Here is a 15,562-nt window from a genome sequence, read left to right on the forward strand (position 1 = left end):
GCACATGGCCTAAGGCCGTGCGTGACAGTTGTTGTATTAGCGTACAGCAATTATATATTAATTTATGTAAAAAAAAAAATTACTATTCTATTCATAATTATAGTTACATTAGTGAATATTGAAGAAACTATAACTTGTGTCGTTGAGTAACTTTAGGCCACGTATTATAGTTTCTTCACGTAAGTATAACTATAACTGTAACTGCTGAATTCCTATGGTTTTGAGTGGGTAAAATGTGAACTTAACTATAACGTCACTGTAACCTTTGTATGTATATATATATATATATATATCTCTATATCTATATCTATATCTATATTGTATTGTAATAGTATTTATATAGCGCTTACTACCCCTGACAAGGCGTTGAAGCACTTTTCGGTGAGTAGCATGCTACTCTGGAACCCAACAAGAATTAGTGATGGATTAGTATCGGGAAATATGAGTACAGTTTTAGTATTACGAGTTAATTTGTGCCGTGGATATGAGAGTTTGTAGTTAGATTGACTGGAGTAATGGAGGGTGGGAGGAGGAGGAAAGAAATCCAGAAGTGTTAATTGGGAGTATATCCCTCATTCACTCAACCCAAAGGCTTGGGATGAGTAAAGGGGGATGGAGGAGGGAAGAGTCTGTGGAAGGGTTAGGGAGAGCATAGTAGCAGGGTGAGATAAAAGAGGGAGAATTTAGTAGGGTTGTGTGGGAGGTCATGGTAGTAGAGAGGTTTGGTGAGTTAGATGTGGAAGCGGAGGGAAGAGCTTAGGCAGAGTTATTTAGGAGATGAAAGTAGTAGAATGGATTTGGGATGAGTCCGAGTGGGAATGGAGGATAGTTTGATAGAGACATGACATATGATGATGGGTAGATAAGTGTGATAAGATGAGAGCAGGGATTCATAGATATATAGTATAACAACCCACCCAAGAGCCATGCAATGACCCAAGAACATGCCAAGCACAGAAACAACATATACACATACATACACATCTATGGAAAATGTCACTTACCCAGTGTACATCTGTTCGTGGCATTAGTCGCTGCAGATTCACATGCTGTGCACATCCCGCCATCTGGTGTTGGGCTCGGAGTGTTACAAGTTGTTTTTCTTCGAAGAAGTCTTTGAGTCACGAGATCGAGGGACTCCTCCCATTTCGGCTCCATTGCGCATGGGCGTCGACTCCATCTTAGATTGTTTTCCCCGCAGAGGGTGAGGTAGGAGTTGTATATGCTAGTAATAGTGCCCATGCAATGGAGTGAATACGTATGTACATAATGTAGTTTAAAGTAATATTGAAAATGTCACTTACCCAGTGTACATCTGTTCGTGGCATCAGTCGCTGAGATTCACATGTTCTGCAATAGCTCGCCATCTGGTGTTGGGTCGGAGTGTTACAAGTTGTTTTTCTTCGAAGAAGTGTTTTCGAGTCACGGGACCGAGTGACTCCTCCTTCTGTGCCCATTGCGCATGGGCGTCGACTCCATCTTCGATTGTTTTCCCCGCAGAGGGTGAGGTAGGAGTTGTACTATAGTAATAGTGCCCGCGCAATGAAATGTGTAAGTATGTACCTATTAAAGGTTTAAATAATATATATACAAATGTACAAAATTGAAGGTAACTTCTGAACTGCTACAGGCTTCCGGGGAGGTGGGTGGGCACATGTGAATCTCAGCGACTGATGCCACGAACAGATGTACACTGGGTAAGTGACATTTTCAGTTCGATGGCATCTGTCGCTGTAGATACACATGTTCTGCATAGACTAGTAAGCAGTTATTTCCCCATAAGCGGTGGTTTAGCCTGTAGGAGTAGAAGTTGTCTGAAATAGAGTTCTTAAAACAGCTTGACCTACTGTAGCTTGTTGTGCGGATAGCACATCTATACAGTAGTGTTTGGTGAATGTGTGAGGCGTAGACCATGTGGCTGCCTTACATATTTCATGCATTGGGATGTTTCCTAAAAAGGCCATTGAAGCACCTTTTTTCCTTGTTGAATGTGCCCTGGGAGTAATGGGCAGTTGTCTTTTTGCTTTAAGGTAGCAGATTTGGATGCATTTAACTATCCATCTGGCTATACCTTGTTTTGATATTGGGTTACCTGCATGAGGTTTTTGGAATGCAATAAATAGCTGTTTAGTCTTTCTGATGTTCTTTGTTCTGTCAATGTAGTACATTAATGCTCTTTTGACATCTAATGTATGTAGTGCTCTTTCAGCCACAGAATCTGGCTGTGGGAAAAAAACTGGTAGTTCTACCGTTTGATTTAGATGGAACGGTGAAATAACTTTTGGTAAAAATTTTGGATTAGGTCGTAGGACGACCTTATTTTTATGTATTTGTATAAAAGGTTCTTGTGTTGTGAACGCTTGAATTTCACTTACTCTTCTTAGAGATGTAATGGCGATGAGAAAGGCAACTTTCCAGGTTAGGAATTGTATTCCGCAAGAGTGCATGGGTTCGAAAGGTGGGCCCATGAGTCTTGTTAGGACCACGTTTAGGTTCCATGAAGGAACAGGTGGTGTTCTTGGTGGTATAATTCTTTTAAGACCTTCTATGAATGCTTTGATGACTGGTATCCTATACAAGGAAGTTGAATAGGTAGTCTGCAGGTATGCAGATATTGCTGCAAGGTGTATTTTAATAGAAGAGAAGGCTAGCTTTGCTTTTTGTAAATGGAGCAAGTAATTTACTATATGTTTTGGAGTTGCGTGTAGTGGTTGTATCTGATTATGATGGCAGTAACAAACAAATCTTTTCCACTTACTTGCGTAGCAGTGTCTAGTGGATGGCCTTCTGGCCTGCTTTATGACTTCCATACACTCTTGGCTAAGTTGTAAGTGTCCGAATTCTAGGATTTCAGGAGCCAGATTGCTAGATTCAGCGATGCTGGATCTGGGTGTCTGATCTGTTGGTTGTGTTGCGTTAACAGATCTGGTTTGTTGGGCAGTTTGATGTGGGGTACTACAGAGAGATCTAGCAGTGTTGTGTACCAGGGTTGTCTTGCCCACGTTGGTGCTATTAAAATGAGTTTGAGTTTGTTTTGACTCAATTTGTTTACTATTTAAGGAAGGAGAGGGAGAGGAGGAAAAGCGTAAGCAAATATTCCTGACCAGTTCATCCATAGGGCATTGCCTTGGGATTGCTTGTGTGGGTATCTGGACGCGAAGTTTTGGCATTTTGCGTTCTCTTTTGTTGCAAATAAGTCTATTTGAGGTGTTCCCCAGAGTGTGAAGTAGGTGTTTAGAATTTGTGGGTGGATTTCCCATTCGTGGACTTGCTGGTGATCTCGAGAGAGATTGTCTGCCAGTTGATTCTGGATCCCTGGAATAAACTGTGCTATTAGACGAATTTGATGGTGGATTGCCCACTTCCATATGTTTTGAGCTAATAAGCTTAACTGCGTTGAATGTGTTCCTCCTTGTTTGTTTAGATAATACATCGTTGTCATGTTGTCTGTTTTGACAAGGATGTATTTGTGGATTATGATTGGTTGGAAAGCTTTTAGTGCTTGAAAAACTGCTAATAATTCTAGATGATTTATATGCAGTTTTGTTTGATGTATGTTCCATTGTCCTCTTATGTTGTGTTGATTGAGATGTGCTCCCCACCCTGTCATGGAAGCATCTGTTGTTATTACGTACTGTGGCACTGGGTCTTGGAAAGGCCGCCCTTTGTTTAAATTTATACTGTTCCACCATAGAAGCGAGAGGTAAGTTTGGCGGTCTATTAACACCAGATCTAGAAGGTGACCCTGTGCTTGAGACCACTGTGAGGCTAGGCACTGTTGTAAGGGCCTCATGTGCAGTCTTGCGTTTGGGACAATGGCTATGCATGAGGACATCATGCCTAGGAGCTGTAGTATTGTTCTTGCTTGTATTGTCTGATTTGGAGACATGTGTTGAATGACTCTGTTGAAATTGTGAATTCTTTGTGGAGTTGGCGTTGCTACTCCTTTTGTCGTGTCTATTATGGCTCCTAGATATTGCTGTACTTTGCTTGGCTGAATGTTGGATTTTGCAAAGTTGACGGTGAACCCTAGTTTGTAGAGGGTTTGTATGACTTGATTTGTGTGGTTTGAGCATTGTGTGAGCGAAGTGGTTTTGATTAGCCAGTCGTCTAGATACGGGAATACATGTATTTGCTGCCTTCTGATGTGTGCAGCGACTACTGCTAGGCATTTTGTGAATACTCTTGGAGCGGTTGTTAAATCAAAAGGCAATACTTTGAATTGGTAATGTATTCCTTTGAATACAAACCTTAGATATTTTCTGTGTGATTGATGTATTGGTATATGGAAATATGCGACTTTGAGGTCTAGGGTTGTCATGTAGTTGTGTTTTTTGAGCAATGGTAACACTTCTTGTAGTGTGACCATGTGAAAGTGGTCTGATTTGATGAATGTGTTTACTACTCTGAGGTCTAGAATTGGTCTCAGTGTTTTGTCCTTTTTTGGTATCAAAAAGTACAGTGAATAAACTCCTGTGTTTATTTGTGTGCTTGGTACTAATTCTATTGCATTTTTTTGCAGTAGTGCTTGAACTTCTATCTCTAGAAGCTGTGAATGGTGTTTTGATAAATTTTGTGATTTTGGTGGTATGTCTGGAGGGAATTGCAGGAATTCTATGCAATAACCATGTTGGATAATTGCTAGGACCCATGTGTCTGTAGTTATTTCCTCCCATGCTTCGTAATATGGACTTATCCTTCCCCCCACTGGTGTTGTGTGGGGGGGGTGAGTGACGTGTGAGTCACTGCTTGTTGGTAGTGGTTTTGGGGCTTTGAAATCTTCCTCTATTCCTAGGGAATTGCCCTCCTCTATACTGGCCCCGAAAGCCTCCCCTGTACTGTCCCTGGTAGGTGGACGGTGCGGACTGTGAGGTACTAGCTTGTGTGGCCTGACCCCGAAACCCTCCTCTAAAAGGTGTTTTGCGGAAGGTGGTGTAAGATCCTCTGCTCTGCGGGGAGTAGAGTGCGCCCATGGCCTTGGCAGTGTCAGTGTCCTTTTTGAGCTTTTCTATGGCTGTGTCGACCTCCGGACCGAACAGAAGTTTTTCGTTTACTGGCATGTTAAGTACTGCCTGCTGAATTTCTGGCTTGAATCCAGACGTTCTGAGCCATGCGTGCCTACGGATGGTAACTGACGTATTAATGGTCCTTGCGGCTGTGTCTGCTGCATCCATAGAGGAGCGTATTTGATTGTTGGAAATGTTTTGACCCTCCTCAACAACCTGTTTTGCTCTTTTTTGTAGATCTTTTGGGAGATGTTCAATGAGATGCTGCATCTCATCCCAGTGGGCTCTGTCGTATCGCGCTAGCAGCGCTTGTGAGTTTGCGATGCCCCACTGGTTTGCTGCTTGGACAGCGACCCTCTTCCCGGCTGCATCGAACTTCCTGCTTTCTTTATCTGGGGGAGGTGCATCCCCAGAAGTGTGTGAATTTGCCCGTTTTCTGGCAGCCCCTACCACCACAGAGTCTGGTGGCAGCTGAGAGGTGATGAATACAGGGTCTGTAGGAGGCGCCTTATACTTTTTGTCCACTCTAGGCGTTACTGCCCTACTTTTAACTGGTTCCTTGAAGATCTCCTTTGCATGGCGTAGCATGCCTGGGAGCATAGGCAGGCTTTGGTAGGAGCTGTGGGTGGAGGAGAGGGTGTTAAATAAAAAGTCATCCTCTACTTGTTCAGAGTGTAGTTCCACATTATGGAACTGTGCTGCTCTAGCCACCACTTGTGAATAAGCTGTGCTGTCCTCAGGTGGTGATGGCCTAGTTGGGTATGTGTCTGGGCTGTTATCAGACACTGGTGCATCGTACAAGTCCCACGCGTCTTGATCTTGGTCATCGTGGCTCATGACGGTGTGAGCTGGCGAATGTGCCGGGGTGTAAGTTGGCGAAGCCGGAGTTACAGGTGGAGGCGAGGGAGGAGGTGTTACCTTCTTTGCTGTTTGTTGCTGAGGAGCCTCTAGTGCTATAAACTGAAGTGTTCTCTTTCTTTTGACAGGTGGAAGGGTACTGATCTTCCCTGTCCCCTGCTGAATAAAGATACGCTTTTGCGTGTGATCCACTTCAGTGGATTGCAGTTCCTGTTCGAATCTGTGTTTTTTCATTTGTGAAGACATAGAATGCTCTTCAGTATAGGAGTTTGAAACTGGGTCCGTTGGTGCTTTTTTCGGCTCCGAAAACCCTGTTGTTTGTCTTTTCGGCTCCGAGGTAACCTTCCTCTTTTGTGCCGAAAAATCTTGGCCTCTATGGTCTTCGGCGCCACTGTCTCGGCGTCGATCCGTGTCGACACCGAACTCTCGGTGTCGATGCTTCTCTTTAGCACTCTCTCGGTCCCGAGGAGGCTGCGTGCCGGTGTCTCGACCGGAGTCGGACGATCTCAACACTGAATGGGCCTTTTTCGGTGCCGATTGTTGGTCACCGGTAATTTGGGTTGAGCCATGGCCGGTTGGCAGTGGCGTCCCCTGGGCCTTTTTGCCTTTTTTAAGTTCTGATCTCGACGTCTTACTCACAGTTTTTGTATTGTCGAGTTCGTCGGAGTCTGAATCCTGGATGGAAAAGGATTCCTCCTGTTCCTCTTCTGTCTCGAACCGTCGATGCTCCTTTGGCGTGGACGCCATCTGCAGTCTTCTCGCTCGACGGTCGCGCAGAGTTTTTCGGGACCGGAACGCCCAACAGGCCTCACAGGATTCTTCGCTGTGCTCGGGTGACAGGCACAGGTTACAGACCGAGTGTTGGTCCGTATAAGGATATTTGTTGTGGCATTCAGGGCAGAATCGAAACGGGGTCCGTTCCATCGGCGTTGTTCTCCACGCGGTCGGGCCGACTAGGCCCCGACGGTGTGCCGAAATCTACCCCGAAGGGCACCGAAGCGCTTCGATGTTCAATGCGTCGTCGTGTGTGTTTATCTCGAACCGGATCGCAACGATACCGTCGAAAATCTTCTGTTTTCAGCTATCTTTCCGTTCCGAAACTCGGAGCGACAGGAACACGTCCGAACCCGATGGCGGAAAGAAAACAATCGAAGATGGAGTCGACGCCCATGCGCAATGAGCACAGAAGGAGGAGTCACTCGGTCCCGTGACTCGAAAACACTTCTTCGAAGAAAAACAACTTGTAACACTCCGACCCAACACCAGATGGCGAGCTATTGCAGAACATGTGTATCTACAGCGACAGATGCCATCGAACATATATTTACAAATATACAGATGTTCAAGATCAACTTCTAAACGGCTACAGGCTCCCAGGGAGGTGGGTGGGCGCATGTGAATCTGCAGCGACTAATGCCACGAACAGATGTACACTGGGTAAGTGACATTTTCCGTTCGGTGGCATGTGTAGCTGCAGATACACATGCTGTGCATAGACTAGTAAGCAGTTATCTCCCCAAAAGCGGTGGTTCAGCCTGTAGGAGTTGAAGTTGTCTGAAACAATGTTCGTAGTACTGCTTGGCCTACTGTGGCTTGCTGTGTTGTTAGCACGTCTAAACAGTAGTAATTGGTAAATGTAGGAGGCGTAGACCATGTAGCTGCCTTACATATTTCTGTCATTGGAATATTTCCTAGAAAGGCCATGGTAGCACCTTTCTTTCTAGTTGAGTGTGCCTTTGGTGTAATAGGCAGTTCTCTTTTAGCTTTAAGATAACAGGTTTGAATGCACTTAACTATCCATCTAGCAATGCCTTGCTTAGAAATTGGATTTCCTGTATGAGGTTTTTGGAAAGCAATAAATAATTGTTTTGTTTTGCGAATTAGTTTTGTTCTGTCAATGTAGTACATTAACGCTCTTTTGATGTCCAATGTATGTAGTGCTCTTTCAGCTACAGAGTCTGGCTGTGGGAAGTACACTGGTAATTCTACTGTTTCATTTAAGTGGAACGGTGATATGACTTTTGGTAACAATTTAGGATTTGTTCGTAGAACTACTTTATGCTTGTGTATCTGAATAAATGGTTCTTGTATGGTAAATGCTTGAATCTCACTTACTCTTCTTAAAGATGTGATGGCAATTAAAAATGCAACTTTCCATGTTAAGTATTGCATTTCAGAAGAGTGCATGGGCTCAAAAGGTGGACCCATGAGTCGTGTTAAGACAATGTTGAGGTTCCATGAAGGAACTGGTGGTGTTCTTGGTGGTATAATTCTCTTTAGACCTTCCATAAATGCTTTTATGACTGGTATTCTAAATAGAGAAGTTGAGTGCGTAATTTGCAGGTAAGCTGAAATTGCTGTAAGATGTATTTTAATGGAAGAAAAAACTAGCTTTGATTTTTGCAAATGTAGTAAGTATCCTACGATGTCTTTGGCAGATGCGTGTAAGGGTTGAATTTGATTATTGTGGCAGTAATAGACAAATCTTTTCCACTTATTTGCATAGCAATGTCTAGTGGTAGGTTTCCTAGCTTGTTTTATGACCTCCATACATTCCTGTGTAAGGTCTAAATGTCCGAACTCTAGGACTTCAGGAGCCAGATTGCTAGCTTCAGCGATGCTGGATTTGGGTGTCTGATCTGTTGTTTGTGTTGCGTTAACAGATCTGGTATGTTTGGTAGTTTGACATGAGGCACTACTGAGAGGTCCAGTAGTGTTGTGTACCAAGGTTGCCTTGCCCATGTCGGTGCTATTAGTATGAGTTTGAGTTTGTTTTGACTCAGCTTATTTACTAGATATGGAAGGAGTGGGAGAGGGGGGAAAAGCGTAAGCAAAGATCCCTGACCAACTCATCCATAAGGCATTGCCCTGAGACTGATCTTGTGGGTACCTGGATGCGAAGTTTTGGCATTTTGCGTTTTCCTTTGATGCAAATAGATCTATTTGTGGCGTTCCCCAACTTTGGAAGTAAGTATTCAGTATTTGGGGGTGAATCTCCCATTCGTGGAGCTGTTGGTGATCCCGAGAAAGATTGTCCGCTAGCTGGTTCTGAATTCCTGGAATAAATTGTGCTATTAGGCGAATGTGGTTGTGAATCGCCCAATGCCATATTTTCTGTGCCAGGAGACACAACTGTGTTGAGTGTGTGCCTCCCTGTTTGTTTAGGTAATACATCGTTGTCATGTTGTCTGTTTTGACAAGAATGTGTTTGTAGCTTATTATGGGTTGAAATGCTTTCAGCGCTAGAAATACTGCCAATAGTTCTAAGTGATTTATGTGAAAGTGTTTTTGGTGAGTGTCCCATTGTCCTTGGATGCTGTACTGATTGAGGTGTGCTCCCCACCCTATCATGGAGGCATCTGTTGTTATTACATATTGTGGCACTGGGTCTTGGAAAGGCCGCCCCTGGTTTAAATTTATACTGTTCCATCATTGAAGCGAGGTGTATGTTTGGCGGTCTACCAACACCAGATCTAGAATTTGACCCTGTGCCTGTGACCACTGTGATGCTAGGCACTGTTGTAAGGGCCGCATGTGCAACCTTGCGTTTGGGACAATGGCTATGCATGAGGACATCATGCCTAGGAGTTTCATTACCTTTTTGACTTGTATTTTTTGATTTGGATACATGGCCTGTATTACATTGTGAAAGGCCTGAACCCTTTGTGGGCTTGGCGTGGCAATCCCTTTTGCTGTGTTGATTGTCGCCCCTAAGTATTGCTGTGTTTGACACGGCAGAAGGTGTGACTTTGTGTAGTTGATTGAGAAACCTAGTTTGTGGAGGGTTTCTATGACATACTTTGTGTGTTGTGAACACCGTTCTAGCGTGTTTGTTTTGATTAACCAATCGTCTAGGTACGGGAACACATGTATTTGCTGCCTTCTGATATGTGCAGCTACGACTGCTAGGCATTTTGTAAAAACTCTTGGCGCAGTTGTTATTCCGAACGGCAACACCTTGAATTGGTAGTGTACCCCTTGGAATACAAACCTTAAGTACTTTCTGTGTGAAGGATGTATCGGTATATGGAAATATGCATCCTTTAGGTCTAGTGGTGTTATGTAGTCTTGTTGTTTGAGCAGTGGGATTACGTCTTGTAATGTCACCATGTGAAAGTGATCTGATTTGATGTAGGTATTTAATGTTCTGAGATCTAATATAGGTCTCAGACTCTTGTCTTTTTTGGGTATGAGAAAGTACAGAGAGTAAACTCCTGTTCCTTTCTGTTGGTTTGGTACTAATTCTATTGCTTCTTTTTGTAGCAACGCCTGAACTTCTAGTCCTAGAAGATCTATATGTTTTGACATATTGTGTGTTTTCGGTGGGACGTTTGGAGGGAATTTGAGAAATTCTATGCAATAACCATGCTGGATAATTGCCAGTACCCAAGTATCTGTTGTTATTTCCTCCCAATGTTTGTAAAACTTGCTTAGTCTCTCCACCACAGGTGTTATGTGTTGGGGATGTGTGACTTGTAAGTCACTGCTTATTTTGAGGAGTTTTGGGACTTTGGAACTTTCCTCTATTTTTTTTGGAACTGTCCCCCTCTATATTGTCCCCGAAAACTTCCACGCAGATATTGGCTCTGATAAATGGGCCTTGTTTGTGAGGTTGTGGGTTCTGTGCTTTGCCCTCGAAACCCCCCTCGAAACAGTGTTTTTCGAAATGTGCCTCTGCTCTGTGGGGAGTAGAGTGCGCCCATGGCTTTGGCCGTGCCAGTGTCCTTCTTAAGTCTTTCGATAGCAGTGTCCACCTCCGGCCCAAACAACTGCTGTCCGTTAAATGGCATATTGAGCACAGCTTGCTGTATTTCTGGTTTAAATCCTGATGTACGCAGCCATGCATGTCTCCTTATTGTCACTGCTGTGTTGACAGTTCTAGCAGCTGTGTCTGCAGCATCCATAGCTGACCGTATCTGATTGTTGGAGATACTCTGTCCTTCTTCAACTACTTGCTGTGCTCTTTTGTGGAACTCCTTGGGCAAATGTTCTATAAAATGTTGCATTTCGTCCCAATTAGCCCTATCGTATCTGGCCAACAAAGCCTGTGAATTTGCAATATGCCACTGGTTTGCTGCCTGTGCCGCCACCCTTTTGCCTGCTGCGTCGAATTTGTGACTTTCCTTATCTGGAGGTGGTGCATCTCCTAAAGTATGTGAGTTTGATCTTTTGCGAGCTGCCCCTACTACAACTGAGTCCGGTGTTAGCTGTTGTGTGATGTACACGGGGTCTGTTGGTGGCGGTTTATATTTTTTCTCCACTCTTGGAGTAATGGCCCTTCCTTTTACAGGCTCCTGAAACACTTGTTTGGAGTGTTTGAGCATCCCAGGTAGCATGGGAAGACTCTGGTACTGGCTGTGTGTGGACGACAGTGTATTAAATAGAAAGTCGTCTTCAATGGGCTCTGCATGTAGGCTGACATTATGAAATGCCGCTGCCCTTGACACCACTTGTGCGTAGGCTGTACTATCTTCTGGTGGCGACGGTCTAGCTGGATAACAGTCAGGACTATTATCTGACACTGGTGCATCATAAAGGTCCCATGCGTCCGGGTCATCTTGACTCATCCCTGTGTGGGTCGGGGATTGCATCATAGGTGGAGTGGCTACCGGTGATGGTTGCGGAGAGCATTGTGGAGATGGTGGCGGGGTTACTTGTTTAGCCACCTTTGGCTGTGGCTTCTTGTCTTTCTCCTGGAAGGCAAGTTTGCGTTTCATCCTAATAGGAGGGAGAGTGCTGATCTTTCCCGTTTCTTTTTGGATGTGGAGCCGTCTTTGGGTGTAGTCTGGCTCCATTGTCTCTAATTCCTGTCCAAATCTATGTATTTTCATTTGTGAGGACAGTCCTTGTTCCTCTGTGTAGGAACTTGATTTCGGTTCCGAAGCCGGATGTTTCTGTATCGAAACCTTTTCGGCTACTTTTTTCGGTTCCAACGAAACCTTTTTTGTTTTCGGCGTCGTGGTCTCTCGGTGCCGACTCATTTCGGTGCCGCTGTCTCGGTGCCGAACCTGCTCGGAGCCACTATCTCGAGCCCGAGATTGCTGTGTGGCGGTATCTCGACTGGAGTCGGATGACTTCGCCACCAGCGTGCCCTTTTTCGGTGCCGATGATCGGTCACCAATTTTTCGGGTTAAGCCATGGCCTGTTGGCGGTGGCGTCCCCTGGGCTTTTGTTGTCTTCTCGTGAGTTTTATGTTTCGACGTCTTACTCACGGTTTTCGGCGTTTCTTCGGGATCGAGCTCGTCAGAGTCCGATTCATGGATGGAGAAGCTTTCTTCTTCCTCCTGGAAACGCCCTTGTCCTGTCGGCGCTGACGCCATCTGCAGTCTTCTTGCTCTTCGGTCTCTTAATGTCTTCCTCGACCGAAACGCTCGACAGGCTTCACAGGTATCCTCCTTGTGCTCTGGAGACAGACAAAAGTTACAGACCAGATGCTGATCTGTATATGGATACTTGTTATGGCATTTTGGGCAGAAGCGGAATGGGGTCCGTTCCATCAGCCTTGAAGAGACACGTGGCCGGGCCGACCAGGCCCGACGGGGGGGATCGAAAAAACCCCAAAGGGCCACTGGAGCTCTTCAAAAGTCGGTGTCGATCTGTTATAACTAACCCGATACCGAACGCAAACAATACCGACAATTTTCCGAGATTCTAACTAACTTTCCGACCCGAAACACGGAGCGAAAAGGAACACGTCCGAACCCGATGGTGGAAAAAAACAATCTAAGATGGAGTCGACGCCCATGCGCAATGGAGCCGAGATTGGAGGAGTCCCTCGATCTCGTGACTCGAAAAGACTTCTTCGAAGAAAAACAACGTGTAACACTCCGAGCCCAACACCAGATGGCAGGATGTGCACAGCATGTGTATCTGCAGCTACACATGCCACCGAACATATATATACACACACACATACATACAAACACACATGAATACACACACATATATGTACATACACTACATTATTAGAACCATGGGTAAATATATAAGGTATAAGGTGTAAGTACCTAGGGTACCAACTACAAATCAGGCCAGCCTCCTACAACAGTACCTTCCGTTCGGTTCACAAAAGGCTACCAAGAACACAGTTTTAGACAGAGGTTTAGTGAGCTTAGTTTAGAGTGTGCTCAAATATCAACTCCTGGCAAAAGATTTCAAAATTACAGCACATGTAAATTTAGACATGCACACAGTTTACAGGACGGATGTGTAGAAGTGTGCAGATTATATTGGCAGTTCTCACATTTACAAGAGGCTCAGGAGACTGGAAAGCCTGATCAAATACCTCACACTAGATCAGTCTCCCCTTAGAATTTTTATGTGGCTACCCATTCAAATTGTCGGCTTCAGCTTCTGGTAAGACTTGTGTAGACTAGAGTGACCTCAATCAGTTTAGTGCCAACATTTGCCCTAGTCATTCATTCATATATATTGCAGTTTTCTAGCATGCAGACAAGACTTAAATTGGGGGGCGTGGGTCAAATAGCTTTACACAGAACATAATTACAAGTGAGAACCAACACATCAAAACGTTGGACTATTTTTTTTATAAGGCCATTTCCATGGCTCTATATAGACTTATCACAGGTGAGTTCGATACAGAAGTAACTGATATTTTGATCCTCTTAGAAGGTTTTGAAGAAATTCTTTTGGCACACACTCAGGCAAGGGTTGTCAAAGTGTTCTTTTCATTTGGAAAGCTGTAGCTCAGTAAGGAGGATACAATATGTTCAGTTTACCCAAGGCTAACATATAGGCTCATAATGCACTGGGAGAAAGATTTAGTCACACTGGCTGGTGTGAAAATGTAAGAGGTGGAACGAGCCAGCCCATTTAAACTTCTATGAGCTGGTCAGATAACCTCTGTTACTTTTGGACACTTGTGTACAGTTATCACCATGAATTGGAGAAACTGGTAACACCTAAGCATCCATTAACATGAAGTACTAATTGTATATTTTCAATGACCCTAACAAGTAAAATATTTATACGTAAGGGGTTTCTAGTACTAGAAAAAACAACATTTGATGAAGACAAGATCAGACCCCCATTAGAATAAATACAACTGAATGCAGACAATTTTCAGACTGACCAAGTTCCTTTAAAATTGAATAAAATGAGGAGCGGGCCGCAGCCTCCCATGCTTTCATTGACCAGGAAGGGGGGGAGTGATACCACTCAAAGGCAACCTGTGTCTCTGTAGTTATAGTTAGGCCCAAGTTTCTATAGAAAGAAAGTTTTTTTGTTTTGCTTATAACTTTGGCACCGGGTGAATTATCTTGACGACACTTTAAGACAATACAACCCTCACTTGAGCTGCTGTCTGGAAAGTTTTGGGGTGATCCGTCCAGGGGGTGCTGAGAAAAAAAAAGGAGGAGTCCCAAAACACATTTCCCATTCATTTTTTCCATAGGGATTTTAAAAGGAGATGGCGACCAAAAATACTGCATGGAATTACACCAAATTTGGCAGAAAAGTAGGTCCTGGTCCAGAAAGCTACCTTTTGTTGTTCTGATGTAAATATGTTAAGTAGTTTTTGAGGAATCAACTGGAAAAAAATTTTTATATATAGGGACACAGATCCATTGCAGAGGGACTCGACTCCGTGAGCCACACAGAGGAGTATGATTGGCTGGCCGCAAGCTTTTCAGAAAGTTGCGGCTGCCATTTTATCTACCGGCAACAGTCCTGGGGGATGGATTTATGGGGCAAAAAACAATACAGGGGATCAGAGTAGAGGTTCTCTGATCCCATAGATGAAATGAATACGTTGCTGACAGATTATCAGTTTAAATAGGTGAAAATGCCTTTTTTTCAAGATCGTGGAGTTGCGACTATCGTTTCACTCAGAGCGGCTCCCTGCGTAACGTTGCGGCGGAGTCGCAAACCCTGACATAAAAGAAAATATATAAACCATAGAAATACACTGGAAAAAAAAAAAAAAAGAAAAAGGAGGTTACATGGACCCCACAGTTAGGCTCACTTCGAATGCACAAAACCACAGAAACCCACCAGCCACAGTTACCCCAAGCAACCATAGCTCAGGCCCCAAAGTAACTACAACTTGCGCCTCAGCCATGCACAGTTCTTTCTAAAAATTTTTACTTGAAATATTACATTATCAATGTTATTATTAAAGATATCATGAGTGCCGTAATTTGTGGGGTAATTAGCAGTGATTGTCGAGGGCACGGCCTACAGTCATCAGGGCACGAGTCAGTTACCTGAGGCAACCACAACCGGTGAATCTCTATGGTCCCGCACATATTATCTATAGTCTTTTTTTTTTTTTTAGATCTTTCAAATCATTATCAATATCGAACTGACTGTGCCTATTAAGATTGCTAGTTACAAATTTTATAAATCCAGTCATTTATCTGGAGCTAGGCCAGCTTTTCTATTTGCACCATCAGACTTGCTTTGACATACACACAGGAGACAAGCAACTTGCCCCACCGTCAACAACTGACATTTGAGCTTACTTTCTATCAATGGAAAATCAATACAGAGATTTAAAATTTGAAACTCCAGCCAGCGAACCAAAAAGCAGGGAGTAGTCATTAGCCTTCTTGGGTAATCCATCCCAAACAGGCAAAACCTGCAAGTTCCAATGATTACTTCCCTCACAATCAAGAAATTTAGCCATGTATGCATAATAGTTCATGTAGTGTCAGTGAAATTATGCAATTAAATATGTA

At 43.9% G+C, this 15,562-nt stretch overlaps 1 protein-coding gene and 1 non-coding gene across 3 annotated transcripts in view; both read right to left on the bottom strand.

The window, feature by feature from the left end:
• The window catches only part of TTLL4 (tubulin tyrosine ligase like 4), a 322,322-nt gene that overhangs the window by 86,784 nt on the left and 219,976 nt on the right, over window positions 1–15,562 (bottom strand). The window lies entirely within an intron of this gene.
• LOC138286819 (small Cajal body-specific RNA 24) lies at window positions 13,668–13,797 on the bottom strand. The gene has a single exon (XR_011202094.1). It is a non-coding gene; the product is annotated as a small Cajal body-specific RNA 24 (non-coding RNA).

Source organism: Pleurodeles waltl, chromosome 3_2 (genome assembly GCF_031143425.1).
Source record: "Pleurodeles waltl isolate 20211129_DDA chromosome 3_2, aPleWal1.hap1.20221129, whole genome shotgun sequence".
Lineage (NCBI taxonomy): Eukaryota > Metazoa > Chordata > Amphibia > Caudata > Salamandridae > Pleurodeles > Pleurodeles waltl.